Source organism: Triticum urartu, chromosome 2A (assembly GCF_056163025.1).
Source record: "Triticum urartu cultivar PI428250 chromosome 2A, HENAU_Tu73, whole genome shotgun sequence".
NCBI classification, from domain to species: domain Eukaryota; kingdom Viridiplantae; phylum Streptophyta; class Magnoliopsida; order Poales; family Poaceae; genus Triticum; species Triticum urartu.
The window spans coordinates 273,989,079-274,009,475 of NC_141874.1; the positions used below are offsets into that span (position 1 = coordinate 273,989,079).

Consider the following 20,397-nt stretch of genomic DNA (forward strand, 5'->3'; position numbering starts at 1 on the left):
CTAGCCCATAATTGCTGTTTTTTTGCCTATTTTAGGGTTTCGAAAAAAAGAATATCAAACGGAGTCCAAACGGAATGAATCCTTCGGGAACGTGATTTTCGAAACGAACATGATCCAGAGGACTTGGACCCTACGTCAAGACATCAACCAGGAGGCCATGAGGTAGGGGGGCGCGCCTACCCCCCTAGGCGCGCCCTCCACCCTCGTGGGCCCCCTGTTGCTCCACCGACGTACTCCGTCCTCCTATATATACCTACATACCCTCAAACTACCAGATACGGAGCCAAAACCCTAATTCCACCGCCGTAACTTTCTATAACCATGAGATCCCATCTTGGGGCCTGTTCTGGAGCTCCGCCGGAGGGGGCATCGATCACGGAGGGCTTCTACATCAAGACCATACCCTCTCCGATGAAGTGTGAGTAGTTTACTTCAGACCTACGGGTCCATAGTTATTAGCTAGATGGCTTCTTCTCTCTTTTTGGATCTCAATACAAAGTTCTCCCCCTCTCTTCTGGAGATCTATTCGATGTAATCTTCTTTTGCAGTGTGTTTGTTGAGACTGATGAATTGTGGGTTTATGAACAAGTTTATCTATGAACAGTATTTGAATCTTCTCTGAATCCTTTTATCTATGATTGGTTAACTTTGCAAGTCTCTTCGAATTATCAGTTAGGTTTGGCCTACTAGATTGATCTTTCTTGCAATGGGAGAAGTGCTTAGCTTTGGGTTCAATCTTGCGGTGTCCTTTCCCAGTGACAGTAGGGGCATCAAGGCACGTATTGTATTGTTGCCATCGAGGATAACATGATGGGGTTTATTTCATATTGCATGAGTTTATCCCTCTACATCATGTCATCTTGCTTAAAGCGTTACTCTGTTCTCTTGAACTTAATACTCTAGATGCATGCTGGATAGCGGTCGATGTGTGGAGTAATAGTAGTAGATGCAGGCAGGAGTCGGTCTACTTGTCTCGGATGTTGTCGGATTTCGGGTTCCGGCAGACCCTTGAGGTTCGAACACTAGGGTGAACGTGGAGATCTCTCCCCTACCGATCTACGTCCAATCTCCCCACGTGATCTAAGCTGGAAACAACGAACAACACAAGGGACACGAGGTTTATATTGGTTCGGGCCACCGTTGTGGTGTAATACCCTACTCCAGTGTGTGGTGTGGTGGATTGCCTCAGGGGCTGATGATGAACAGTACAAGGGAAGAACAACCTCGCGAGAGGTGTTCTTGAGCTGGTGCGATGAACTGCTAGGGTGAGTTCAGTCACCTCTCTCTCTCTCTGTTGGGGTTCTACCATATCTCTAGCCGTCTCCCTCCTAGATCGCTCTCTGGATCCTTCTATATTGTTCTCCCCCTCCCCCTACTCTGTGGTCGCTAGCTCTATTTATAGAGGCCCTGGGCCTCTTCCCAAATAATGAGCGGGAAGGGCGCCAACAATTGGCCATCTTGAAGGGGAACATCTAGTACAAGTTATCCTGACCAAAGGTGGTCTTCGGCTGCCAAAAGTACTAGTGATGACGTCGTCTTGGGCTCCACGGTGACCTCCGTCCTGCCACTCTGCTGGTCTTGGTCTCATTGCACCGGAATGGTAACCTTTGCCGATGCCTTGGCCTGTGCTTGCCCCCTTTGCACCAAAGGGGAAACAAGGACACTGCGAAGGCCGGCGCCCGCCTGGCGCCCGCCTGGTCTCGAACGTCATGGCTTGAGTCACGGGCTCCTCGCGAGGTACCCCTGCCTTGATCTCTCCGCCTCCTCGCGAGCATGCCTGACGAGGCTGCCTCTGAGGAAGCTTCCTGTTGTCCGCCTCGCGAGGCTTGGCCCCTCGCGAGGGTCTTGAGCTTGAGCTGATGAAGATGGGTCGCGCTGGGCCCCCACTTGAGCCACGCCGCAGGCCGCAGGCAGGCAAGTCTGGGGACCCCCGTTCCCAGAACGCCAATAGTAGCCCCCAGGCCCAAGGTGCGCCCAGGCTTGACCTAGCAGGGAAGCGAAGGGGCAAGCGCGAAGCGCCGCGGGCCCTAATAGCCTGCGGCCTTGGGCGCCGCGTGGTGATTGATTGGACGTGGGCGTATGCGCTTCCCCACGATGCCCCGGTGACCGCACGACTTGACAAGTCCCTACATGTAGAGAAACCTGTCATGATTACCTACGATCGTGGTGCTCGGCGGTTAGCCTCCTCGCGAGTCCGACTGGGACGCCTCGGCGAGGAGTCAGCCCCCGTGGCCCCGCTAACCCTGGAGTCGACTGCGCTCGATGCTGTAGCCGGGGCAGCCAAGGCCCAGGGGGTTCCTTCCTGCCAAGATGTGATCACGCTGCAGTCTTCTTCGCCCACTCCGCCGGTTCTCGCTTCTTCTGTTTCCTTTGCCGCCGTCTTCGTCCAGGTCGCCAGCGAGCTGAGCCAGTTGTGGGAGGATATTCTGAGCGTGGACCCTCGCCTAGTGGCCAGGCGCCTGGAGCTAGCTTCTTGCTGGGCCCGTTCCGCTGCCTCCGTCCGAGTGGCGCTGAGCCAGGCCATGGCGGCCTCCGATGGGGGGAAGCAGGCCGCCAATCAAGCCAAGGCCACTCGCGACGCTGCCCTAGGCGACGCTGAGGCTGCCAAGGCTCGCTGCGAGGCACTGGAGATCGAGCTGCAAGGCCTACGCGACGAGCTCGCCAAGGAGGTCCACGGCCGCCAGGAGAAAGAGAGGGAGATGAAGGCTCGGGAGGCTGCCGTCAAGGACCGGGACGTCAAGCTTGATGACCGCCACGACCGGTTGGAGACGCTGGAGCGGTCGCTGAAGGCGGAGAGGACCGAGCTAGAAGCCAAGGCGAAGGTCCTGGCGGAGGATCGGGTGGCCTTCGCGAAGATGGAGAAGAGGGCTCGTGTCGCGCTGAAGACGCTTTACGAGAGCGGCTTGGAGGAGCCGCTGGCCGATGCGGAGGACGGCCCTGCCAAGATGCTTCCCTTCCTAGGTCGTGCGCTTGAAGATGTCGTAGACGGCTTTGGCCCCGCGGTCGAGGCCCAGGCGCGTGTCCTGTCTTCTTCGGCGCTGACGCATATCCTCAGCCTCGTCTACCTACGCGACCCCGACGTCGACTTCGACAGCCTGCTGGAACCTGTGAGCGGCGACCTTGCCGCCGCTGCCGCTGAGGTCGTGAAAGGCCAAGCCAAAGCTTTGCTGGGGAGGTTCCGCGCCTTCAGTGTCTTGCCCGGGCGCGGTGCCGCCAGCTCCACGGCCCCGGGAGGCGGAGTGGTCCAGTGTGAGTCCACCACAGGCGGCGGCGCCACTAAAGCGTGATCCCTTCGCGTCTTCTTTACTGTTTTTATTCCTGCAACATGCACCATGCCTCGTGGAGGCGTTTAAACTTGTGTTTGGCGTCGTGAAACAATCTATGGCTTGTAATATTTGCTTTGAATTTCCTGGAATTTGCATTTTTCTCCCCTACTTGCTCGCACTCTACGTCGGCAGGGCCCGGCCCCGCGCATACCTCACCCAGCGTTAGCCCCGACTGGAAACCAGGACGGGACTAAGGAGCAAGGGGGTACGTGGCAAGTTAGGCTCCTGAGTCACGATGCTCAGGAGTCCCCCTTGACGCGTAAGCAACAAGTAGGAAAGGGGGGAATGAGGAGTGGATTGATCATTCTGCATCGGCAGGGCCCGGCCCCGCGCATACCTCACCCAGCGTTAGCCCCGACCGGAAACCAGGACAAGATTAAGGAGTGAGGGGCTACGGGGCAAGTTAGGCTCCTGAGTCGCGATGCTCAGGAGTCCCCCTTGACGTTCAAACGGGTTTCCGTACCTTGGCTCCGCTCGGGGAGGGGCGCGTGACGACCAGGTCCGAGGGACCTGGCTGGGTGGCGTGCGCTCGGGCGAGGCCCGGGCGTAGACCCCATGTCCAGCCCCCTCGCGCGGCGCTCCTGAGAGGAGGCGTTGCGATGGTGCCGGACACTGAGCTCCGGGGTCCCTGTGGTTGGTACGGCCGTGGGCCGCCCTCAGTTGTTTATCACCAGCGTGGAGCATAGCGCTTCCGTATGTGTACGGGCATAGCCGCTCCTCGGCAGTGTCGTCAGCCAGCGCTGAGCATGGTGCTTCCACTGGTATGTGGGAGGGGGCTCCCCTCCGGGAGTGAAAGCACAAGTGCTCCCTAGGTGGTTTTGATAATTGATGACAACATATCTCTTGTTGGACTAACACTTCTATCTAGCATGTTTCAGATAAGTTCAACAATGAAGTGGCATGGACTAAAGGTTGTGGGAACTCCTTCAAGATGCTAAGGACAAGGGATTGGCTAAAGCTTCAAGCTCAAGACTCTTCACTTTTACATTTTAGTGATCCAAGATCACATTGAGTCCATAGGAAAAGCCAATACTATCAAGGAGGGATGAGGTGTTGCTTAATGAGCCTCTTGCTTCATGTGCTTAATGATATGCTCCAAAATCCTCAACTACTTTCCCATATCCACATATGACCTAAACCCTAAGCCAAACTCGGTCCTACCGATTTTTCCTATCCGGCGCCACCGAGTTTCACTTGTCATTAGCCACTGCCAAACCCTAGCAATTCGGTTATACCGATAAGGATCTCGGTCCCACTGAGATGGGGTTGCAAACTCTCTATTTCCCTTTCGTAACTTTTCGGTCCCACTGAAAGAGCGAATCGGTCCCACCGAGATTGCAATGTAAACTCAGTGTTTCCCCTTTGTAACTTTTCGGTCTCACCGAGTTCCACTCGGTCTCACCGAAAGAGCAAATCGGTCCCACCGAGTTTGCCTGACCAACTCTCTGGTTAGCTGATTACCAAATTCGGTCTCACCTAGTTTGTGTAATCGATCTCACCGAGATTACGTTATGCCCAAACCCTAACCGAATCGGTCCTACCGAGTTGCATGTCAGTCCCACCGAAATTCCTAACGGTCACTAGGTTTACTACTTCGGTCAGACCGAGTTTTCTGATTCGGTCCCACCGAGATTGGTAAATTGTGTGTAACGGTTGGATTTTGTGTGGAGGCTATATATACCCCTCCACCTCCTTCTCATTCGATGAGAGAGCCATCAGAACACACACATCATTCCAACTCATTTGTTCTGAGAGAGAACCACCTACTCATGTGTTGAGACCAAGACATTCCATTCCTACCATATGAATCTTGATCTCTAGCCTTCCCAAGTTGCTTTCCACTCAAATCTTCTTTCCACCAAATCCAAATCCTATGAGAGAGAGTTGAGTGTTGGGGAGACTATCATTTGAAGCACAAGAGCAAGGAGTTCATTACCTACACACCATTTGTTACTTCTTGGAGAGTGGTGTCTCCTAGATTGGCTAGGTGTCACTTGGGAGCCTCCGACAAGATTGTGGAGTTGAACCAAGGAGTTTGTAAGGGCAAGGAGATCGCCTACTTCGTGAAGATCTACCGCTAGTGAGGCAAGTCCTTCGTGGGCGATGGCCATGGTGGGATAGACAAGGTTGCTTCTTCGTGGACCCTTTGTGGGTGGTTGCTTCTTCGTGGACCCTTCGTGGGTGGAGCCCTGTGTGGACTCGCGCAACCGTTACCCTTGGGTGGAGCCCTGTGTGGACTCGCGCAACCATTACCCTTCGTGGGTTGAAGTCTCCATCAACGTGGATGTAGGATAGCACCACCTATCCGAACCACGGGAAAAACATCCGTGTCTCCAATTGCGTTTGATCCCTCCAAATCCTTCCCTTTACATTCTTGCAAGTTGCATGCTTTACATTCCGCTGCTCATATACTCTTTGCATGTTTGCTTGATATGTATAGTGTGTATTGAAATTGTGCCTAAACTCCACTTGAACCGAAAAAGATTAAAAAATTGCAACTTTAGCACGAAGTGTCTACCCCCCCCCTTTAGACACATCTACTTCTAGATCCTACAAGTGGTATCAGAGCTTTGGTCTCCATTGCCTTGGTTTAATCACCAGTGGAGGAAGATGGATGTGTCTACTCTAGGGAGTCTTAGACATAGAGTGCCTATTCTTGATGGAAAGTATTTTCATGAGTGGAAAAATGAGATGCTTGTAATCCTCAATCAATATCATTTAAACAAGTATATTGCTAGTCCTTGTGCACCCCATATTGATCCCTTGCATCCTACCCTAGATGAAGATATTAACATGATTCGCAATCTTAGAACTATTGAGCTCATCATTAGAGGATTGCCCAAAGATTTGATTGCTAGTTTGCCTACTCAAAATTGCGCCTATACTATATGGAAATTTCTTGAGGAACGGTTTCCCAATCACTCCTTGAAAACTTTGGATGAAATTCTCCATAAATCTATTGCCTTGAGTAAGATGAACTCTAGTGATCATAGTTTTGGTAAATGTCTTCTTGAACTTGCCAATCTTAAGCATGCTAAAGGAGATGTTGGAATCATTAATGATATCATACTCAAAGCTATAAGAATTCATAAAAGTAACCACTTTGATCATTTATCTAATGAATTACCCTCTCTAGGAAATGATGAGTCACAAGATCATGATGAACATGAATATTATGATGATGATGATAGTGACTCCGATCTTGATAATGCAATGAGACATTTTGGTCTTATGGCAAATCTTCGGGGATATGAATCAGGAGGAAAGGAATGGGTTCTTGATAGTGGATGCACTGATCATATGACCGGAGATGAAGAGATGTTCCGTGAACTTGCTGAAAACAATGGCCCTCGAAAATATGTCACCTTTGGTGATAATTCAAAGGGTAAAGTGGTTGGCCTTGGTAAGGTGGCCATCTCACATGATAGTTCCATTCAAAATGTCATGCTTGTTGAATCTCTTGGCTATAACTTACTTTCAGTATCTAGACTTGCTGATTTCGGTTTGAACGTCCTATTTACTGAAGTAGATTGCCAAGTATTTCGTCGAGACAATCATAAAATGGTCTTTACGGGTATGCGTAGAGGTGATCTTTACATTGTCGATTTCTCTAAAAAGGCACAACCTAAAACTTGCTTTGTTGCTAAATCCTCAAAAGGCTGGTTGTGGCATAGACGACTAGGTCACGTTGGCATGAGAAACCTTGACAAGCTTATTAAAGGAAATCATATCCTTGGAGTTAACGATGTCATATTTGATAAGGATAGACTTTGCAGTGCTTGTCAAGCAGGTAAACAGGTTGGAGGAAGACATCCCGTGAAGAACATCATGACCACATGGAGGCCACTCGAGCTGCTTCACATGGATCTTTTTGGTCCCAATGCCTACAAGAGTCTCGGTGGAAATTCTTTTGGTCTAGTTATAGTTGATGATTTTTCAAGATTTACGTGGGTGTTATTTATTAATGACAAGTCGCAGGTCCAGAAGATCTTCAGAAACTTCGCTAGGAAAGCCCAAAATCAGTTTGATGTGAAGATCAAGAAGGTTCGGAGTGACAACGGAACGGAGTTCAAGAACGCAAATGTGTACACCTTTCTTGACGAAGAAGGGATTTCACACGAGTTCTCGGCTACATACACACCTCAACAAAATGGAGTTGTTGAGAGGAAGAACCGGACGCTCATCGAAATGGCAAGAACAATGCTTGATGAATACAAGACGCCAAAGCACTTTTGGGCAGAAGCGGTTGAGACAGCTTGTCACGCAACAAATCGCTTATATCTTCACAAGCTACTCGGCAAGACGGCATACGAGCTCCTCACCGGTAACAAGCCTCAAGTTGGATACTTTCGAGTATTCGGCTCAAAGTGCTACATTCTTGATAAGCATCATCGTTCAAAGTTTTCTCCTAAATCTCATGAAGGTTTTGTACTTGGTTATGGATCAAACTCTCACACTTACTGTGTCTACAACAATTTCACCCGAAAGGTTGAAGAGACGGTAGATGTGAAGTTTGATGAATCTAATGGCTCGCAAGTAGAGCAATTGCCAATTGATGTAGGAGACAAAGACCCCTCAGAAGCAATTCAAGACTTGTCTATTGGCAAAATTCGTCCAACAGAGGTGAAGGAGAGTACTTCGTCCGTCCAAGTGGAAGCTTCTACTTCACGACAAGGTGAACCAAGAATCGACACGGAAGCATCCACAAGTGGGCCACACCAAGATGAAGAGAACGAGGAAGTACGTCAAGATGAACATCAACAACCTCCTTCTCCACCACGACAAGAGAACGACGACGTCAACAATGAAGAAGGCCAAGAAGAAGAACAAGATGAAGAAGATGCTCAACAAAGACCCAAGCAAAAGCTCTCACGAGTTCGAGCAAGAATTGACAAAGATCATCCCGTCGAGCAAATCCTAAATGATATACAAACCGGGAGAATCACTCGCTCAAAAACTCGTTTAGCTAACTTTTGTGAAAACTATTCATTCATCTCGAGCATTGAACCAATGAAGGTTGAAGAGCTTTGGAAGATCCGGATTGGATAAACGCTATGCATGAAGAGCTACATAATTTTGAGAGAAACCAAGTTTGGACATTGGTTGAGAAGCCCGACAACAACCACAACATCATTGGTACCAAATGGGTGTTTCGCAATAAGCAAGATGAAGATGGACAAGTGGTTCGCAACAAAGCACGTCTCGTCGCCCAAGGATACACACAAGTTGAAGGTATGGACTATGGTGAGACGTATGCTCCCGTTGCTAGACTTGAGTCCATTCGCATCTTACTTGCCTATGCTAATCACCATAATATCACCTTGTACCAAATGGACATTAAAAGTGCTTTTCTAAATGGAGAAATAGAGGAGGAAGTTTATGTCAAACAACCTCCCGGTTTTGTCAATCCTAAGAAACCAAATCATGTTTACAAACTTCACAAAGCTCTTTATGGTCTTAAACAAGCTCCTAGAGCATGGTATAAATGCTTGACCAAGTTCCTTACTACAAGTGGTTTTGAAATTGGTAAAATTGATTCTACTCTTTTTACTAAAAGGGTTAATGGAGAACTATTTGTATGCCAAATTTATGTTGATGGCATCATATTTGGTTTAACTAACCCTCTCTTTAGTGAAAAGTTTGGAAAGCTAATGTTAGAGAAGTTTGAGATGTCTATGATGAGTGAACTCAAATTCTTTCTCAGGTTACAAATCAAGCAAACTAAGGAAGGTACATTTGTCTCTGAAACAAAGTACACCAAGGACTTATTCAAGAAGTTCAATATGCAAGAATGCAAAGGTATGTCTACACCCATGCCTACTAGCGGACATAATGATTTGACCAAAGATGGTGAACCTGTTGATCAAAAGGTTTATCGCTCTATGATTGGTTCATTGTTATACATATGTGCTTCACGTCCCGATATTATGCTAAGTGTGTGCATGTGTGCACGATATCAAGCTGCTCCTAAAGATTGTCATCTTAAGGCTGTGAAAAGGATAGTGAGATATTTAATCCATACACCAAATTTTGGCATTTGGTATCCTAAGAGGTCTTCTTTTGATCTTGTTGGCTATTCCGACTCAGATTATGCCGGAGACAAGGTTGATAGAAAGTCCACTTCGGGTACTTGTCAATTTCTTGGTAGATCTCTTGTGTCTTGGTCTTCCAAGAAACAAAACTCGGTATCCTTATCCACCGCCGAAGCGGAATACATTGCCGCTGGTTCATGTTGTGCTCAATTAGTTTGGATGACCCAAACTCTTAAAGATTATGGGATTTATGTGAAACATGTTCCACTGCTTTGTGACAATGAAAGTGCTATCAAAATTGGTCATAATCCTATACAACATTCTCGAACTAAGCATATTGAAGTTCGTCATCATTTCATTCGAGATCATGTTGCTAAGGGTGACATCAATCTTAAGCATGTTCGCACCGATAAGCAATTAGCGGATATATTCACTAAACCGCTTGATGAGAAAGTGTTTTGCAGGTTGAGAGGAGAATTGAACATCATTGATGCTTTGAACTTGGAGTAGAAACTCCATTGGCTACATGCAAGACATGAGCTTATAACTAATCCATGATGTATCTCCTATGATAACTATCTTATGTCTTGGATATATTTGCACCTTGTATGTTGTCTAACCCATGTAGGTGCTTGGTTGAATTCAATTCCATGAGATTGCGACTCACTCACATCTTGAGCAATCTCTACAAAACCAAGACTCTACACAATAGTGGTTGAAGACGAGGAAGCACAAAACCATTCAAACATATCCTTTGACAAATTCTATGTTAAGCTTCATGATTGTCATTTTTGGATACACAAGTGCTCTTCCTTGCAAGAACTAACCCATGTAGGTAGATGAACTCAAACTCCAAGTGGTGCTCCCAACTCTTGATGAACTACATCAACCCTGAGCACCCACACAAGTTCAACTACATGAGCAAGAACCACATCACCACCCAAGGTATATCATTCCATCTTAGAGAAGCTTTACTCCAAGACATGAGTCAAAGCAACTCAACAAGATGTGAATATATCAAGATGCTTAAACGAAAAATGGTAACCCCATTTTGAGCTTAAACGATGAGTATGACCTATGATCAAGTTTCCTATTTGCTCTCTAGGGTGGAGCTTATGGTAAAACCTCCACCCGTGCCATCCTCCTTGATGGGCACCTTCTTGGTTTCTGGTGGGGCCACCTTGGACCTCTTGCTTCCGCTGGCGGAACTTTTGAAAGTGCAACTATCCCTAGGTGGTTTTGGTAATTCATAACAACATATAGCTCATTGAGCTAATGCTATTCCAAGATGACTATTTCAGGAAAGCTCAATGATTGGCATGGCATGGATGTGAAAGTGGAACCCTCAAAATGCTAAGGGCAAATGATTGGCTCAAGCTCAAAAGCTCAAGACTCTTCCTTTCATATTTTAGTGATCCAAGATCACATTGAGTCTTTAGGAAAAGCCAATACTATTAAGGAGGGATGAGGTGTTGCTTAATGAGCCTCTTGCTTCATGTGCTTAGTGATATGCTCCAAAACCCTCAACTACTTTCCCATATCCACATATGACCTAAACCCAAAGCCAAACTCGGTCCTACCGACTCTTTCTATCCGGCGCCACTGAGTTTCACTTGTCTTAAGCCACTGCCAAACCCTAGCAAATCGGTTCTACCGATAGGGATCTCGGTCTCACCGAGATGGGATTACAAACTCTCTGTTTCCCTTTCGTAACTTTTCGGTCTCACCGAAAGAGCGAATCGGTCCCACCGAGATTGCAATGTAAATTCAGTGTTTCCTTTTTGTAACTTTTCGGTCTCACCGAAAGAGCAAATCGGTCCCACCGAGTTTGCCTGACCAACTCTCTGGTTAGCTAATTACCAAATTCGGTCTCACCGAGTTTGTGTAATCGGTCTCACCGAGATTACGTTATGCCCAAACCCTAACCATATCGGTCCTACCGAGTTGCATGTCAGTCCCACCGAAAATCTCTAACGGTCACTAGGTTTACATTTTCGGTCTGACCGAGTTTGTTGATTCGGTCCCACCGAGATTGGAAAACTGTGTGTAACGGTTGGATTTTGTGTGGAGGCTATATATACCCCTCCACCTCCTCTTCATTCGTGGAGAGAGCCATCAGAACACATACACAATTCCTACTCATATGTTCTGAGAGAGAACCACCTACTCATGTGTTGAGACCAAGATATTCCATTCCTACCATACGAATCTTGATCTCTAGCCTTCCCAAGTTTCTTTCCACTCAAATCTTCTTTCCACAAAATCCAAATCCTATGAGAGAGAGTTGAGTGTTGGGGAGACTATCATTTGAAGCACAAGAGCAAGGAGTTCATTACCTACACACCATTTGTTACTTCTTGGAGAGTGGTGTCTCCTAGATTGGCTAGGTGTCACTTGGGAGCCTCCGACAAGATTGTGGAGTTGAACCAAGGAGTTTGTAAGGGCAAGGAGATCGCCTACTTCATGAAGATCTACCGCTAGTGAGGCAAGTCCTGTGTGGGCGATGGCCATGGTGGGATAGACAAGGTTGCTTCTTCGTGGACCCTTTGTGGGTGGTTGCTTCTTCGTGGACCATTTGTGGGTGGAGCCCTTTGTGGACTCGCGCAACCGTCATCCTTTGTGGGTGGAGCCCTTTGTGGACTCGCGCAACCGTTACCCTTTGTGGGTTAAAGTCTCCATCAACGTGGATGTAGGATAGCACCACTATCTGAACCACGGGAAAAACATCCGTGTCTCCAATTGCGTTTGATTTCTCCAAACCCTTCCCTTTACATTCTTGCAAGTTGCATGCTTTACTTTCCGCTGCCAATATACTCTTTGCATGCTTGCTTGAATTGTGTGATGATTGCTTGACTTGTCCTACAATAGCTAAAATCTGCCAAGAACTAAAATTGGGAAAAGGTTAAGTTTTTATTTGGTCAAGTAGTCTAATCACCCCTGTCTAGACATACTTTCGATCCTACAAGTGGTATCAGAGCTTTGGTCTCCATTTGCTTTGATCTCCATAGCTTTTGGTGGTCATAGCCTTGGTTTCACAACCTAGGACAGTATGGCGTCTAGCGAGGGAAATTATCACCGTAGAGGTCCTTACTTTGATGGTACTAATTTTGCTAGTTGGAAGCATAAAATGAAAATGCATATTCTTGGACATAACCCCGCCGTTTGGGCTATTGTGTGTGTTGGTTTGCAATGTGACTTCTTTGATGGGAAAGAACCAACCCGTGAAGCTACCGCGGATGAGTTGAAGATGTTGCAATACAATGCTCAAGCTTGTGATATTCTCTTCAACGGATTGTGCCCCGAAGAATTCAACAAAATCAGCCGTCTTGAGAATGCAAAGGAAATTTGGGACACTTTGATTGATATGCACGAAGGTACCGACTCCGTCAAGGAATCCAAGTTGGATGTGCTTCAAAGTCAACTTGACAAGTTCGAAATGAAGGATGGTGAAGGTGTCGCTGAAATGTACTCTAGGCTTGCTCTCATCACAAATGAGATTGCCGGCTTAGGAAGTGAAGAGATGACCGATAGATTCATCATCAAGAAGATTCTAAGAGCCTTGGATGGAAAATATGATACCGTGTGCACATTGATCCAAATGATGCCCAATTACAAAGATCTCAAGCCAACGGAGGTGATTGGAAGAATTGTTGCTCATGAGATGTCACTTAAGGATAAAGAGGAACTTCACAACAAATCAAGTGGTGCCTACAAAGCCTCGTGTGAAGCCCCTACATCATCAAGTGAGAAACAAGACTTCAATGAAGAATTGAGCTTAATGGTGAAGAACTTCAACAAGTTCTACAAGAGTAGAAGCAAAGATAGAAGCTTCAAGTCAAGGTCCTACAATGACAAAAGATCTTCTAGTCAAGAGCGAAACTGCTATAGTTGTGGAAGACCCGGACACTATTCCAATGAGTGTACGGCTCCCTACAAGAGAAGAGAAGATTCTCCAAAAAGAAGAAGCAAAGAATCACCACCAAGAGAGAGAAGGAGTAGAGATGATCGCTATGAACGAAGATACTCACGGAGAAGCAAGGATTCAGAAAGGAAGGAAAAATCATCAAGGAGCTACACAAGACAAAGACATCAAGCTCATGTTGGTGAATGGGTATCCGGCTCCAACTCCGACAGCCACTCCGAGAGAAGTTATCACTCCGACTCTGAAGACACTCAAGATGAAGGTGTTGCCGGTCTAGCACTTGTGTCAACCAACTACTACGACATATTTGACTCACCAAATGAAGGAATTGGAAGATGCTTCATGGCCAAAGGTCCTAAGGTAACACACCCCGAGTATGTTGATTTCAATAGTGATGAAGATGACTTGTTAGGTGATGATTTGCTTGTTGACAACTCTAGTGATGAATACTATGATGAAACGTCAATTAATCATGCTAATCAAGATAAAACGAATGACAATGGTAAGGAGAAGATTGAGGCTCTAACTAAAGAACTGAACACTCTTAAGTTAGCTCATGAAACTATCTTCGAAGATCATCGAGAACTTTTAAGAGCTCATGAGAAATTACGCTTTGAAAAGCTCAATCTTGAGCAAGAGCATGAGTTCTTAAAAGCAATCAATGATGATCTCCGCAAGAAAAGTTCTTCTCACATTGCCAAGCGTTTACTCTTATCCACTTACATGCCTCAAGTCAAGTCTAATAACAAGAACAAGAAAGATTCTTCCTCTAGTAGTAACAATGATCATGCTAAATCCAATATTGTTGATTCTAGTAATTCTCTTGATTCCACTAATGATTCTCTTAGCCAAGTTACACTTGAGCAAGAAAATAGCTTATTGAAGGGAATTATAGAGAAAGGAGTGTACACAAGCCTTGCCGGGAGTAAGCAATTCGAGGAAATTGTGCGCAAGCAAGGAATGCACCGGAAGAATCAAGGTGTTGGTTTTGAACGAAAGTTCAATGCCAATGGAGTTGAGTGGGAAGAAGATCAATACCCCAAGACAAGGTTTGTTCCTCAACAAGAGAAGTATGATACTTCCTTCAAGGGGACACAAGCTCAAGATGATCTTTCACCACAAGACTACAAGCAAAAAGGCAAGGACAAGCTTCAAGAGGAAATTGATGCAATTGAAGAAGCTCCTAAGACCTTAGTCAAGTGGATTCCCAAGACTACTTCAAGTTCCACTTCATCTAGTACGACTACAACTCCAAGGATTCCCATCAAGATGGTGTGGATCCAAAAGAAGAAGAACTAGAGAGTTCTTGAGGGTGACTCCGCCAACATACTTCACTCTTATCATTTTGGCAAGAACAAGTGCAATCAACTTCCACATCTTGCACTAGTTCAAGGAGTCACAAACCCTCTTGTTGGTAAGACAAGGGACAAGGTAACCTAAAAGTTTTCATGGACATCATCTTGTGTGTGCATCACTCTATGTCTATGGATATCCTTGTTTGTTCCTTGTGGGACTAACCCATGTAGGTTTTGAAAGTGCAATTCACTCAAATGGATAGCTCCAAGTGACCTACATCAACATTGAGCATCCACATCTTCAACATCTACATGAAGTCATCATCGACAAAACCCGAGGTTAGTTCATCCCTCTAAGGGGGGATATCACATCTAGGGGGAGCTTTACTCTAAGACTTGAGCTAAAGCAACTCTAAAGATGTGAACACAACAATGCTTTATGTAAAAGTGGTAACCCCACTTGAGCTTAAACGATGAGTATGACCTATGATCAAGTGTTCTCACTTGACTCCTAAGTCAATATACTCATATATAGATGACCTAGTCATCGCAAATTGCTTGGTAGATGCTAGAATTGGTTGTGCATGCCTTGTCACATATTTCATTTGCCATCTTATTGTGTGAGCATGCTGGTTGCATATTTTACTCATTCGAGCACATCCACTTGTTGTTTTGATTGTTTGGTTTTATTTCCTTTTGCCAAGTGGATGGACAAGAATGCCTAAGAACCTCCTCTAGCTATCTATGCTTTTCTCATCTCAAACTCTATTCATGCTGCATCACAAAATTTGATCAAGTCAGATTCGAACCACTCTGTGTGAGGAGCGCTCGGAGTCCCCGATTCGTCATAGACTTAAACTTCCAAAACCTCTTTATGATTCTCGGTATGACCGATACCCCACTTTCGGTCCTACCGAGATCATTAAGTTGATCTAGGTTTTCGATCTCGGTGCAACCGATTTGAACATTTCGGTCACACCGAGTTTCAGTAACTGCTTGCAGTTATGAATCTCGGTGCCACCGAGTTGTTCCACTCGGTCACACCGATAGGGTCAGGCTATATATAGTCACGGGCAAAATTTTGGAAATTTCTCCGAACCCCTTTGCCCGCGCGATAGCCTGCTCCGCCAACGTGGTCTCCGGATCGTCTCCTCGCCGCCAGCCACCTCCAGCCACTGGTCTCCATCGCCGTCAACGGGAATTCTACCCCACCGTTGCCGCCGTAGCGAGTCTCCGCCGAACTAGGGTATGGACTCGATCTTTGTGCTATTCTCCAATCCGATTCTTAGCACATTGTGATCATCATGATTCTTGCCACGATTGAAACACTCCTGTCCAGTCAATGCGTTCGTAGATTAGGTTTGATTCGAAAATTTTAGGGTTAGGTTTCCGCCGAAACCATCTCGGACCCACCGAGTTGAAAAACTTGGTCCCACCGATTTGGCTTATGCCATTGCACAAGTGAGACTCGGTCTGACCGAGAATTACTTATCGGTGTGACCGATTTTGGAACTCTGTGAAACCCTAGCAGTCTCGGTGCCACCGAACTGTGACTCGGTCCAACCGAGTTCACTAGTTTAGGTTCCAAAACTGCTTTGGTATCACCGAGTTTGAAAATCGGTAGATTCGAGATGATTTTAGTGGGAAACTAAAACTAAGTTTTTGGATCATTCTTTTTGCAAAGATCTTTGCATTTTGTGATGCTCATCTACTCTACCTCATCTATAAACTATTCACAGGGTCAGCAGTCAGCTTGTTCAACATGTCAGATCAGAGTGACAGCTAGAATGTGTCAGAACAGCAAGTGGTGATGAGTGAGGGCACTAGTCCCTCCAGCTCTTCAGATGATGGCAGCAAAAGTACCCCAAGCAATCTGCCAAAAGCTGCCACTAGACAAAGGAAGAAGAGAACTTCAGATTCTGAAGATGAAGATTATGTGGCAGAGGAAGAGGCCACATCAAAGAGAGTTGAGCCAGCTCAAGGCACAAAGCCAGGACTGAAGATCAAAAGGCCAGCAGGCAGGCAGCCTATGTCAAAGGATAGAGCTTCAACTGAAAAGCCTGCACCCATAGAGCCAGTTGCTGCTGAAGGCAAGAATAGGAAGGAAAGGGTCAAGAAGACCGTAGCCAGAGTGCTTGGAAAGGCTTCCATCATGGAAGAAGAGGAAGAAGAAGAGGTAGCTGCACCAGCACCTAAGGCACCCAAGCTGATGGGTGATGCCATAAGATCAGGGGCAGCTGCTTCCAAGGCCAAGCCAGCTTCAAAGACAAAACCAAAGAGAAATACAAGAAGCATCCCAGCTGTTGAAAAGAACAAGGCCCCAGTGCCTGAAGCTGCAGAAGAAGAGGAAGAGAATGTTCTGAGAAAGCTCAAGCCCAAGATCCCAGACCACAACGATGCTCATCCTGTGGCTGAAGACATGAAGCTCAGGAGAGACTCAGGGCTGAGGAAATGGAGAGAAGCAGATCTGTATGCTTCAAGGAGAAGGACTGCTGTGGATTACACATTTCACACCAAGGAACAGCAGGACTTCTATGAGACAGTTTTGCTTGACAAGAAGCCAATAGTTTGTGACATGAGATGGGTCGACTGGACCTACATGAAGGAAAATGAGGAACACTACCCTGGAGTGTATGACAGCTTTAGTGCGTGTGGAGTTGCAGACTTTGTTGGGCAGAAGCTCACAAAGTGGAACGAGGAGCTAATCATGCAGTTCTACTCCACAGCACACTTTTACCCAAATGGAAAGATCACATGGATGTCAGAGGGTACGAGGTACCAATCTACTGTTGCTGAGTGGGCACAGCTCATCAATGCCCCAGAGGAGCATGAGGATGACTTGGATATCTATGCCAAGAAGAAGATGGATCATAACTCAATGTCCAATATGTACAAGGAAATTCCCAATGAAGCTCTTGATACTTTCAAGTTTGGGTCTGTGCATTATCTTCTGTCAGGGCTGCCTACTATAAATTGGATATTGAGGCACACTCTCTTGCCCAAGTCTGGAGATCACAAGATGATCAGAGGCCATGCAATCAATTTGCTTCATGTATTTGATGTACCTCAGAAATTCAAAGTCATGAGCCTCATAGTTGAGACTATCAAGAGGACTACAGCAGACTAGAAGAGGAGCTGTGGGTATGCCCCACAAATTCAGGAGCTCATTAACTCCAAGATAGGCATGGGCATATACCTGTTGGACAAGGAACACTTGCACATCCGTCCAGATTTTGAGGACAATCAAGTTGTGATGACTGAAAATGAACCATCGTCTGCCCAAGCACAAGCAAAGAAGGAGAAGGCAAGGAAGGAGAAAGCTGCCAAGATGCCAACTCAAGAGGAGGCATCTGAGTATTTCTTGAAGACCAAACAAGAGCAGCTTGGTTATCTGATTGCATCCACCCTGCGGATTGAGAAAGGACTAGCCACCCTAACTCAAAACCAGGCAAGCCTAGAGAGAATCATGGAACAAAAGTTCTATGACTTGGATGTCAAGGTGACAGAGATTCAGATTGCAGTGGAGCAGCTCCAGGATGACATGCAGGAGAGGAGAGGCAGGACTACCACTCATGCCTTTGACAGAGTGCCACGAGGTCCGAGGTCGTCTACCGTGCCAGTTGCTGACACCAGAGCCACCACTTCAGCACCAGCTACAGCCTCAGTTCCACCAGCTCCAGCATCTACTTCAGCTCCAACTCCAGCGTCTACTTCAGCGTCTACAGAAGCCTTCGTCCTTGGAGTGATCCGGACTCCACCACCAGAAGATCAAGCCTGAGTGTCGATCTAGCACTATGCATTTTCTAGGAACTTTTTGGTAACTTGTTGCCAAAGGGGGAGAAAAATGTATAGATCATAGGCTTCGAGAGAGAGAGTGTTGCTTTTTTCTCTCTTGCTTTATTTGGTGGTTTTTCGAACTTTGTTTGCTTTTGAGTGCTTGAGATACTACGTCATTATCTGTGAGACATTGATGATCATGTGTTTGATCAAAAGCTACACTTAATGTTTGCTTAATGCTATTATCTTATCTATCTTATGTGATCATTCACTATTCTTGGTGATGAGTTCATGTATTTCATTCTTATCATTTTAAGCGCTCCACCAAGATGTATGTGACAAGGAAGAGTAACCCATGACTCTAACTCTTTGTGCATTTGCAGTCCAAAGCAAATTTTAAATATGCACAAATTTAGGGGGAGCTCTTACTTATCACATACTTCTCAAAGTGACGATATATTTCATGCTTATTATCATTTGTCGAAGCTTTGATCTATATGTTGTCATCAATTACCAAAAAGGGGGAGATTGAAAGTGCAACTATCCCTAGGTGGTTTTGGTAATTCATAACAACATATAGCTCATTGAGCTAATGCTACTCCAAGATGACTATTTCAGGAAAGCTCAATGATTGGCATGGCATGGATGTGAAAGTGGAACCCTCAAAATGCTAAGGACAAACGATTGGCTCAAGCTCAAAAGCTCAAGACTCTTCCTTTCATATTTTAGTGATCCAAGATCACATTGAGTCTTTAGGAAAAGCCAATACTATTAAGGAGGGATGAGGTGTTGCTTAATGAGCCTCTTGCTTCATGTGCTTAGTGATATGCTCCAAAACCCTCAACTACTTTCCCATATCCACATATGACCTAAAACCAAAGCCAAACTCGGTCCTACCGACTCTTTCTATCCGACGCCACCGAGTTTCACTTGTCTTAAGCCACTGCCAAACCCTAGCAAATTGGTTCTACCGATAGGGATCTCGGTCTCACCGAGATGGGATTGCAAACTCTCTGTTTCCCTTTCGTAACTTTTCGGTCTCACCGAAAGAGCGAATCGGTCCCACCGAGATTGCAATGTAAATTCAGTGTTTCCTTTTTGTAAATTTTCGGTCTCACCGAAAGAGCAAATCGGTCCCACCGAGTTTGCCTGACCAACTCTCTGGTTAGCTAATTACCAAATTCGGTCTCACCGAGTTTGTGTAATCGGTCTCACCGAGATTACGTTATGCCCAAACCCTAACCATATCGGTCCTACCGAGTTGCATGTCAGTCCCACCGAAAATCTCTAACGGTCACTAGGTTTACATTTTCGGTCTGACCGAGTTTGTTGATTCGGTCCCACCGAGATTGGAAAACTGTGTGTAACGGTTGGATTTTGTGTGGAGGCTATATATACCCCTCCACCTCCTCTTCATTCGTGGAGAGAGCCATCAGAACACATACACAATTCCTACTCATATGTTCTGAGAGAGAACCACCTACTCATGTGTTGAGACCAAGATATTCCATTCCTACCATACGAATCTTGATCTCTAGCCTTCCCAAGTTGCTTTCCACTCAAATCTTCTTTCCACAAAATCCAAATCCTATGAGAGAGAGTTGAGTGTTGGGGAGACTATCATTTGAAGCACAAGAGCAAGGAGTTCATTACCTACACACCATTTGTTACTTCTTGGAGAGTGGTGTCTCCTAGATTGGCTAGGTGTCACTTGGGAGCCTCCGACAAGATTGTGGAGTTGAACCAAGGAGTTTGTAAGGGCAAGGAGATCGCCTACTTCGTGAAGATCTACCGCTAGTGAGGCAAGTCCTGTGTGGGCGATGGCCATGGTGGGATAGACAAGGTTGCTTCTTCGTGGACCCTTTGTGGGTGGTTGCTTCTTCATGGACCCTTTGTGGGTGGAGCCCTTTGTGGACTCGCGCAACCGTTACCCTTTGTGGGTTGAAGTCTCCATCAACGTGGATGTAGGATAGCACCACCTATCCGAACCACGGGAAAAACATCCGTGTCTCCAATTGCATTTGATTTCTCCAAACCCTTCCCTT

General features: G+C 46.3%; 1 protein-coding gene across 3 annotated transcripts in view; it reads left to right on the plus strand.

The window, feature by feature from the left end:
- LOC125541548 (uncharacterized) overlaps positions 1–595 on the plus strand; it is a 35,385-nt gene extending 34,790 nt beyond the window's left edge. For all 3 annotated transcript variants that reach the window (XR_015616222.1, XR_015616221.1, XR_015616220.1), the window contains one exon: positions 36–595. The gene's annotated coding sequence lies outside the window, so the exon portion shown is untranslated. The remainder of the gene's footprint in view (positions 1–35) is intronic.
- The last annotated feature ends 19,802 nt before the right edge of the window (positions 596–20,397 follow it).